Genomic DNA, 9,382 nt, shown 5'->3' with positions numbered 1-9,382 from the left:
TAAGCCGAGGATGAGGAGAGGAAGCTTGGGGGAGTGCACAGAGCAAACTTGGGTACAGAGCAAAAGAAAGAGCTCATGATTCCGTGGGCTCCGTAAGAAGCTGCCACTCACGCCTTCAATATGGGATCCATTAGCTCCTGCAAGGGATCAGACACGGAAGTATCTCGTTCCACAGGCTTAGTGTGTAGATGTTACACACACACACACACAGAAGCATGTACACGTGTACACTCATTACATACAGCAGCTTCACTCCGCCACACAAACGCACACGCAACCCCCCTGTAATACACACAGGCAAGCACAAGGAAGCCTTCACTGAACAATACGGTCACAATTGCTGCGTAAGCATTAGCATAGTAATGGTGTGTTGAATATAGGGTCAGGCACAGCTCTTAGGTTATTAGTACCACTCCAGGTGCTTTAAACTTTAAAATAACCCTTTTCAACCCCTGCACAGCCTCATTTCATGTGTCTATACAACATCAGCTCTCTAATGGCTCAATGATGCACATGTTATATGCTACTGTGTCAAGCAGGCCAATTGCAACATAATGTGTGTGAGGGTACAAAGGTTTTAGAGCACCAACAAGGAACAAGAAATCTGATTTGGATTTCTAAAAGATAAAGTAAGAGAAGGATCAAGAGTTAAAAAGCACAGCTCTATTCACTGGAAAGTCTTTGTACACATGAAACGGAAAGCAAAGGCCCAAACAACCCATCTGATCGGAGCCTAAACAACCCTGACATGATGAGACGAAGACTCTATCTATACCTCTAAAGGAGTTCTGTGGTATCTGGCACAAAGGAGTTAACAGCAGGTCCTGTGAGTCCTGTAAATTGAGAAGTGAGCCTCCATGGATTGGACTTGGTTGTGCAGTACATCCCACAGATGCTTGAAGAATTTGGAGGCAAAGTCAACACTGTCTTGTTTATCCAGGTCGTCTTCTTCAATGGTTCTGGGTCCTGTTCTGATGCTCATGCGCCCATTGTAGGCACTATAGGCAGTGGACTAACATCAACATGGACCACCTGACTGGTCTTCAGCTACGCAGCCCCATGTGCAACAACGTGTGATGTATGTTCTGAAACCTTACAGAACCAGCATGAACTTTTTTAGCCATCTGAGTAGCTCTCTGTTGAATTGGACCAGCCTTTGCTCTTAATGCATCACTGGTTCCTTCCTTGGGAAACTTTTGGTAGGAAATGACAACTGCAGACCACAGACCAGAAACACCCCAGGGGTTCAGTTTTGGAGATGCTCTCACCCAGTCATCTATACCCATCACAATCTGGCCCCTGTCAAAGTCACACATCATTACCCATGCCTGTTTATCCTTCTTCCAACACATCAACTTCAAGGACAGAATCTTCACTGGCTACCTAACACATTCGACCCACTGACAGGTGCCATTGTAAAGAGACAGGCCATCATATTCTCTTCACCTATCAGTGGCCATATATGGCTGGCAGATGCAGATAGGCTTTGAATAAAGTTGGTATGAGCTGAGTTCAAAGCCCATGCCATTAAAACCCTCATCTCGTCATAACATAAACTCATCAAGCTTTAGGCTAAAAAAAACCCTGGTGACATCATTATGCCATCAACAGGATTTATTTTTATAGTCAAACTTTTGAAAGCTAAGAGCCACAGATGACATCATACATCTATTTTCACAACCTAAGTCACAGTTTACATGACAAATGAATTAAATGACCTTCACTTATAAAATTGGTGGAGTGCCCCTTTAAAGCAGACCTTAGTCTACTGCCCAATAAACTGGATTCTATGAACCATTTTAACCATATTTGTTAAGTTAGTTTATATTTGTAAGAAATGTTAATTCATGTAGGTTCATGTAAGCGAGAAGAGGGCTACATAATACTATATTTAACCAGTTAGAGTGCTCCATTACTCGCAACAAGTAAAGAAGTTAGATGTAAAAAACATAATTACACTTTTTTGAGTTATTTGTTTCAGTTCCTTGTTGATTCCTTTTTGTCATGTAACAGCTGCACATGCATGTTTACTTTGCATAAATATTACATATTGTTGTGCGGAGCTGAGCAAACAACCTAATCAGTGTTTCTCCCTGGGGTGAGGCTGCTACTGACCTCCTTCCCACAATGCACTCCGGTGGCTTCAGGGCAAAGGGTGTATGTCTGTGCCGCAAGGGAGCCTGCTTTCGTCCTGGCCGGTAACCCACAGGGAGGGAGAGAGAGAGAAAGAGAGAGAGAGAGAGAGAGAGAGAGAGAGAGAGAGAGAGAGTGCACAAGGGTTTTAAAATTCTGAATATATCGCATTATTGTTAAAAAGAAGAAGAGTGAGTCAAAGAAGTAACCAAAAGAAATAAGAAAAAAGAAAGAAAGGAAGAAGAAGAAAGAGCGAGGAGGGGGAAGATAGAAAAGAGAAGCATAAGGCAGATCAAATTGTGTCCAATTACAGCAGGAACTGAGGCATAAAAAAGTAAAATGGTAAGGAGAAGGAAATGGTTTTTTTTTTATAAAATGAAGACAGAGAGGGTAGAGGAGGTGTAAAAGATGGAGGGAAATACAGCAGAGGCAGAGAAGAGAGGGGATACCATTGCGGCAAGTGGATGTTGAGTCAGGAGGGTGAGAAAAGGGTGAAATTGTAGAATGAATGGAGCTTTAGAGGTGACAAAAGTAGTGAGAGATTCAAGAGCAAAGCAAGTTCATCTAATGTATGTGTGGAAATGCCTTAGCTGTTAAGAGATAGTTATGTATTGTGAAAGTCATGCTTTTACATAAGCTGTTTTAAGCAAAATTGTTGGTTAAATCAGTGACAATAAAAAGCATCTGTATCCTCATTGCAATATGAATGTTCCATGGCAAAGAGTCTCCATGAGTGATACATTTGTCATTAAAAAGACAACAAGTTAAATATTTGTGAAAGAACACTAATTACGTATATACAGAACAAAATGGGAAAAGACCACTTTGTCCACAGGGGTCGCCAAAATCAACACAAAACCAAATGTTCCTCACAGGCGCTTTAAAAACAAATTTATGTTCACATCTAATGTATGGATAAAAATACTAAGGATGTAATTTCCCCTTTTATTTAACAACATGCTCGTAAAACAGCTTTGGGCTTTATTTCTTAAAAGGTAAAATTCCTGATGCTGATGATCTTTAACTCAGGGCGTGTCATTGCAGTTTTGTTTTACTGCTGTCTTGCACATCAGTGACAATAGAGCTGTGTGTCTTCGTACAGAGGATCCCTTCACAGTGTCCTCTGGCTTTTTAATGATGAGAAAAAAATTAACAACGAGGAATAAGTCTGAAATTGAAATGCGTGTTTCTTCACAGAGTCACTGCTTGATCTTAAAAGCGTAGCATCCTTCAAGGATCTTTCATGCCATCTCTGCTAATCCTTTTGAAACATAATGCAACCCTGAAATTAGATGTTTTGTATTCTTCCTTCACATCTACAAGCCTTGATTTAATGAAAGGTCAGATAGCTGAAAACAGGAGAACAAAGGTAGCATTTACGTGAAATATTATTAAAAGAAGCTTTTTTTTTTTTTTTTCTGTTTTCAGCTCTTTTGTTTAATGATGTTTTGACATTGAAAGACATGGAGGCATGTAATAAATGTGTCATGCTCATGTTATTAAATGAAAACTTATTAAAATTGTACCCAAGCTGCAGCCGGTGATTTAATTGCAATGTTTTCCACACAAGATTATCTGTGTGTGATTGTATCTGTGCCTGTGTGCCATGACTTTTTCAGTGTGTTAATAATATGCACACTCTGATTAACAACCAAAGTCAGCCAGTGAATGATGAATTACGAGCAAGTTTTAATTCACTCTGCAGTAAAGGGAATTATAATCAACACACACACACACACACAAAAACACACACACAAGGAAAGAGATAAACAAATTAGTACAAAGGGGAGGAGATTACAGCACAAACGAGTTTACCCATTCCCTGCACTGATTACTCCGTGACAAATATCGTTCCCTTCATCAAATTCATCCTCTGTTGATGACTTGTGCCGTGTCTCACTGTAAAGAACAAATGAATGACAGACAGGAGCAAACAATGGTCGACCTTCTAATAAGAGGACACTTCACACCGTGGAGGGGTGTAACGTTTGTCCAGCTTTCACATTGGTCTCCTGTTGATGAAGTGAAGCCACAATTCTTAATTGTTTTCAGATTTAATTAATCTGTTGGGTATTCCAGATTAAATGTCAATTTGAGTAATTACCAGTGTTGTGAGTAACACGTTACTGTAACTCCACAGCTATTTGCGGTAGTGTATCTAGTTACTTTTCAAATTCAATAATGCTGTTACAATTACAAAATTTGACTTGCCATCCCCACTGCTTTACTTTAGCAGGGATGGCATGCTTAAGATTTCATGTTTATGAGGACAAAAGAGTTCAACTGAGGGCAAATTGATGTTATCCAACATTTTTTGGGATACCAAAGCAAAAAAGGTTGCAGGAATTAAACCAGTACTATTGAATTTGTCAGGGAAAGAATGCTCATGACACTACCACCAATGAATCTTCAGAGTTTTCTGTTGATTCAATGAGCAAAATTTATAGCCAAAGGCAGACAGTCTTTTTTAGGCTTAAGGAAAGTGTAACTACTTTTCAGGATGGCATCAAGGCTTCAACAGTTTGTATTCGAGAACAGATCGTAAAAAAAAATTCAAACTAGCCTTCTTACACCATCCTGGAGAAAGCCATGATGAATGCAAGACTTTTTCCAGATGACAGGAAAGGTTTACCTAAAGCTGCTCTGATGTCTCTTAAAAAAAATCCACAACTGCCACTCAGACTGAACAAAACCCCCCCCAAAACAGTGACTGTACCTCAAAGCAGGTCAGCCAGTCTCTAATTCTTATTTAGCTCTGAAAATGGGATAATGACGATAATGAGTATGATTACTGAAATGGACGTCTTGGAGCACAATAATCTAAACTGTCCATCACAAAGAGAAAAAAGAATCGGTGCATTTTGTGTGTGTTACAGCTTACAGTACTACTTTGTAAATGAACCGGCATTAGCATGCTCTGAAAGAAGCGGAGCCGGGGTTGAAGGGAGCAGGTGAAAATCTCACTTTGAATCATTTCCCCTCCCGGTCCCGGCCATTGTTCCTGTCCTCACACATGGCAGGGGCAGAGAGAAAGGATCCTATTATTCCAGCCCAAGCCTGTTCTCCTCGTTTATCGTTTAAAGAGGGGGAAGAGGGGGAAATATTCTGATGGAAAGCAGGGCCTCTGTGGCAGCCGAGCAGTTGTGTGCCAGCTGAAAGGACTCGGCGGGCTGAAGCTGTGGCGGTGCCCACCACCTGCCGAGTTCTTTCTCCTTCATCTATCCCAGCTCTTTTTCTCTGCCTTTCACTGCCAAGCGCTCGGTGACTCAGCAGCACAGGTTCAATTCAGGCAGAGGCCTCATGAAATGAAGAAAAAAAGTTGGGTACAATAAAGGAGACAAAAGATTAATTTCTTGAGTGGGAGAGTAGAAGGGGGTGAAAGAAGCAGGCTGATACATAGGTACTGTATTTAATTTTGCCTCAAAGAGAGGCCTGCGCTGCAGCTGGCTCCAGATTTCAGAGGGATTTTCATGGATGTTGAAGACAGAAAAGGTTGAACTCACTCCAGTCCAGAAAATTTCAGGACTTTCAAGATCAAAATGCACGACTGCAAGCTTGCATATTTCAGACACTTTTCTCAATCCGAGCCTATTTTGGCCTTGCCAGGTAGCCCTACCCTTAGCCCAAGCCTTGGACATCCTCCCCAATGCTTCATAAATACTACCACTGAATTTAAGATCAGGTATTGATGCTCAGAGTTTACTCAGCCCCCATCAATACTGATGGGTTATTGATGGAGTGAGTCCTTGTACTGCACCACCATGAGACCAACACTGTCAGTGCTCTGTGTGTCTGTGTGTGTTGAAATAATGAGATAGGGGTAAAGCGAGGTGTTGCCATATATACATCTGCACACTCTAAAGGCAAAAATCAATGAAATCCTACACAAATGGAGATATATACATTGCCTGCAGCGTTGCACTTTTGTGCCAAGACACGTGTCATCCCAGTGGGATGGGATCCTCTGCTCTCCTCCCTGAGGAGGGTGGAGGAGCTGGTGGGGGAGGAGGGCACAGTTAACTACGAGGAGAGAGAGATCGGCCCCACAGGCAGAGATGAAAAGGTGCAACTATGAAGAAAAACAAAGTGCTGGAGTCAGGGATGCACAGGACAGAGGTTCATATCAGAGGGAAGAAAGCAGAAGTGAATCAACATTTCCCTGGCTCTCTCTCCCCTGCTCTGCCAGGAGCAGCATCAACCACACAACCTGAGGCTCTGAGGCATTAATTCAACATATGATTAATAATTTATGTGCATCAAAACATTGGAGATATATGCACACATGATCAGAATGAATAAATTCTACTTGTGGGTGATCCATGCTGTCTTGGGAGTGTTTCATCATCAACATCTGGTTTGTAGGCAACTGGCATTATGTTCTCTTACTCTTTACAGCAACTTTGGACCAATAGAAGACACTTGGCTGTCAGATTCTCTACCTGGACACAGAGCAAGTTCAACTATCACAAGACAAATACAGATATCTAACTGGAAGCTAAGGCATCTCTTAAACCTTAGAGTCTCTCCTCTAAATATTTTAAAAATCATGATTTCACAAGCATCGCTCAAACCCACAGAATATGAATATTTCACTCTTTGCATGCATCTTGTTGCAATTATGAAGTACTGGAATGAGTTGAGCATGTGATAAAGTTAGCAAATGTAGAGAAACTAAGTTTTGATTACAGGAAGGGGAACATTTCCTGATTTGAGAGGAATAGTTTGCTTTTTAAGACATACAGTCACTGACTTTCTTGCAGATTTTTAGATGAGCAGATTAACAGCACTCCTGCATGTGGGATGAATACTTTATGATGCTTGAGTCAAAAGCTCATAAGAGTAGCTTCAGCAAAAAGCAAAAGGACTGTTACAATGTTACATTGTTACAATGTCATTTAGCAGACAAAGTAAGCAGCTTGTTAGCATTGTTGGCCTTTGAAAAGAGACTGGTTATTAAAAGCTAACTTTAACTGTTCCACAGGAAGGCTAATTCACCTAAAAAGTGCCTGTAATACTTTTTTAAAACTGCTGAATAGCTGTTTTTTTATATAGTAAAGTAAGTTTCAGTGTGACATTAAGTGATTCTAGAGAGTTATAAGATTATGCTACTAAATGAGAAAAATGAAGGCCAGCTCATATGCACTGAATATGTAGCTACAGTCAGAAAGTTGTTAGTCCTTGCATACAGAGCTTAGCAAAATAACTACAGAAACAGTGGACCTGGATTGTTCACGACTATAATGCACAAAAAAAAACTTATTTTCTCAGTCATAAATTTTTTGAAAAACTGAAGTAAAAATAACCTTGGCTTCGCTAATTAGCTGTTAGCCAAGGCTTTTTTTCTGTACAGGCTTCAAGTTTATAAATATTTTCAAAACTAAATTAGTTCATGTCTTGAAATGCCAAACCATTCTTTACTCAGAGGACAAAACACAACCAGGAACAAGACAAGGCCAGTGTCCTTCTGCCTAATATCAGTGTGGAGACGAGAAGGTCATCTGGCACAAGAGATAAAGGAGAGAGTGAGTCCTTTTTGTTGTGTGCATGTGTGTGTGTGTGTGTGTGTGTGTGTGTGTGTGTGTGTATGTGTGTGTACCACTTATAAGAGACGCTGTCCATCTCCCCTCGCCCACAGTGGGCAGGCCAGGCATTTCTCATCCACATTCCTCAGATTTTAGAGGGCCATCCCAGACGAGCATAGGCAAGCCTGGGCCCACCTGGGCAGACCCCTGAGAATTCCACTCATGCTCACAGACCCAGTGGAAGAGGCAAAACTGGGGGAGAAGTAAGGGGGCATTTTTAAGGAATTTCCCACCAGATAAAATCCAAACCACGTTTGCGATTCAGCTTTTTCTTGGAGGAGCTGAACAGCTTTCAACATGAATGATCCCTGGCAGGCAAATAGCCCCTCCGGGTCTCTGCTGTGGGTAATGTCCATCCTGAGCCAACCACCAGCCCAACCCCCCTTACGCCCTCAGTATTGTATCTACTTGGCGCTGATGTGAGGGGAGAGAGGGGCTTGAGTGGGGGAAGGCAGGGTAGGGCTATCGTCACCAGGGCCATTGTGTCCAAGCGACCCCCATTCAGGGTCATTTAGCATGTGACACCTCTAGGGGCACAGTGCATTTCTAATGGCACAGAGGCGCAATAAATGTGCCAGCTTCCTGCTGTCTGACCTGAGCGAGAGTGATGAGAAAGAGGGATGAAGAGGGAAGAGAGAGAGAAAGGGTGGAGGGAAATTAACTCAAAATTAGGAACAAGAAAGCAAAAGAAGAAAAATTGAGGTGACAAACACCGACGTAAAGAAGTCTTTTAGGTAAAAGGAGCTCATCTACATACCTGAGGAAGGTGTGTGTACGAGTATGGGATCTTTGTGTGTTTACCTTAAGTGCTGGGCAGGACAGGAGATCACAGCCATGGGCATTCCTGACTGCGGGCATCAAAAGGAATGAGAGAGAGAGAAACACTTGGGGGAGGGGGCCAGAGACAGGCTGTAGAAAGCCTTGTTTTTAGCACAGAAGGGTGGGACAGTCGTAGAAACCTCTAACAATAAACTTACATGAAGCCATTCATGACTGTTTCAGCTCTTTGTGCTGATTTTATTTCATTTTAAAGGAGTCTGACATTTCAGAAAGCACTTTGTCTTGCCCTAAACTGTTTGTTAGATGGGAAGGTCAATATCTGTTAAATTAATATAAAGCCATAGCCAAGAGAAGTCTGGCTTAGCTTCACCTAAATTGGCTTGGCTCAGGTTGGAAGTGGAGTAATGGAGTAAATAGAGGGCAGCAGCAATGATGTCCTGGAAAATCCCCAATAAGTACTTTAAAAAAAGGCAGGTGTTATTTTGTCTTCCACTGTGCGCTGCCTCATATAACTGTTTCCAGATGTATCGATTTTAGCCTTGTAGACTCAGTTAACAGTAGCTTATTTATTGGAGATGGTCGACCCAAGCAGCAACCTTCCGAGAAGAAAAAAATTAAGCTAATGCTGTTTCTTGATTGTGCACTTGAGGCTGGATGACTCCATTGGGTCCCATATTGAAATGCCAGTTTTCACAGCTGTTGCACAGCCTGGTAAAAAAAATATTTTGGTATACACACTGTACCACGGGGGATTACATAAGTTAAGATAATAGAGAAGGTAAGAGTTAAAAAAATACAAATTATTCAGGTGCACAGCGGAGTTGTCGGACTGACGGGCACACCAAAGTGGTTTGCCCAAAGGCTTGCCTCAGCGTCTCCTCTTTGCC

This window comes from Notolabrus celidotus, chromosome 9 (genome assembly GCF_009762535.1).
Source record: "Notolabrus celidotus isolate fNotCel1 chromosome 9, fNotCel1.pri, whole genome shotgun sequence".
Lineage (NCBI taxonomy): Eukaryota > Metazoa > Chordata > Actinopteri > Labriformes > Labridae > Notolabrus > Notolabrus celidotus.
Note: the sequence above shows the minus strand (reverse complement) of the source record.